Source organism: Schistocerca nitens, chromosome 1 (genome assembly GCF_023898315.1).
Source record: "Schistocerca nitens isolate TAMUIC-IGC-003100 chromosome 1, iqSchNite1.1, whole genome shotgun sequence".
Lineage (NCBI taxonomy): Eukaryota > Metazoa > Arthropoda > Insecta > Orthoptera > Acrididae > Schistocerca > Schistocerca nitens.
This window is the reverse complement of record NC_064614.1, coordinates 944,370,323-944,372,047: the sequence shown is the minus strand read 5'-3', so window position 1 is coordinate 944,372,047 and position 1,725 is coordinate 944,370,323. Positions and strand designations below refer to the sequence as shown.

Below are 1,725 nucleotides of genomic sequence, written 5' to 3'. Positions count from 1 at the left end.
TATCTTCACACTATTTTGGTTCCTGGAAACTTGAAAACAGACGCATACTCGGATACAGAGAATTTAGCTGCGAGGATCTTTTGTGCTCAGAGTATTAACTTGTGACATGATTGGATTTCAGTAGAAAAGTGGCCAGGGAACAATGTCTTTCGCGAAACATGCCTGCCGCAGAACTGCAGCAGAAAAGCACTCCGTCTTCAGGCTACGAGTGGCCTACCGGGACCATCCGACCGCCGTGTCATCCTCAGTGGAGGATGCCGATAGGAGGGGCGTGGGGTCAGCACATCGCTCTCCCGGTCGTTATGATGGTATTCTTGACCGAAGCCGCTACTATACGGTCGAGTAGCTCCTCAATTGGCATCACGAGGCTGAGTGCACCCTGAAAAATGGCAACAGCGCATGGCGGCCTGGATGGTCACCCATCCAAGTGCCGACCACGCCCAACAGCGCTTAACTTCGGTGATCCCACGGGAACCGGTGTATCCACTGCGGCAAGGCCGTTGCGCAGCAGAAAAACCATCACGTAATTACAAATGAAAGAAACAGCAGTGTGGTAAGACGCAGAGGCGCGAGTCACGTACGCCAGTGCACGGAATAAATACTGCAGGAGGATAACAACAAGAAACTGAAGTCTGCGCTGAGGCCCAGAGGACTGCGTGACGCCACACAGCCGCCACGTCATCTTCCGCCGTATGGTCACATACCGATGCATTATGGAGGAGCACGGGGTCGGCACTCCGCTCTCCCGGCCGTTTTCGGCTTTCCACATCTCTCTTTTATACAGCTCCTCAACTGGAATGACGAGACTGAGTGGATTCCGTTTGAGTCCTCCCACCAAGGAAGAATCCCTGGCAGGTGAACCCGGTTCCTTCGCTCCGCACGGTAGTCGGACGAGCCGACCACTCAGTAACAGAGACGAACACTCCAGAAATATGTTCCAAGAGAAATAAAGACATCATTCTGCTGATCGACAACGTAGTCTGAATACTTGGACCTAAACATACTGATAGATAAAATATCGATTGTATAACTAAATACTCGGGTTAGTGGTAGTAGTAGTAGCTTTATTCATCCGTAATCTCTTTTTACAAGGATATAGGACATGTCAAAGTATCTACAAGTTAAGACCAATTTCAAATAAGGTAATTCGTATACACATACATTTACAGGCTTCTAGGTAGAGACAATCATTAGATGTACTCCTGATATACAGTACGTTTTTTTACAATTAACTTATAATGTAATACCACACTGTTCACTCATATCCCCCTCCAGTCACTGTACACGCTATACACACATTGTTTCATAACACTTCACTCATGACACATAAAAACACACACACTGGTGCTCTCTGAGACATTTTCTGCAGCACAACTTCCTATTTGCTATCCTGAAAAATTGAGTCAGCATCCCTCTATAATAAGTGAGATGTTGAGCTCAGAAAGAGGAAGAGGTGTTAATACTGTGTTATGCATAGTATTTCTAGAAAGGAAAAAAGAAGGGAAAAAAACGTAATGTGATGGTAATTTGTGAAATGTTGAATGTTTTATAATCATTATTATTATTTATTTGTATAACATTTTTTTATCAAACCCCTCCTATGTTTTATCTAAGTTATCCTTCAATGTATGAAATGTTTTGCATAACAGGTACTTTTTAGCTGCCTTTCTAAATAAGTATATTTTTGCAATTTCTTTACTGCCTTTTGGTAATTCATTGTATAGT

General features: G+C 43.9%; 1 pseudogene; it reads right to left on the bottom strand.

The window, feature by feature from the left end:
* Positions 1–387: 387 nt before the first annotated feature.
* On the bottom strand, positions 388–505 carry LOC126203241 (5S ribosomal RNA; annotated as a pseudogene).
* Positions 506–1,725: the final 1,220 nt, after the last annotated feature.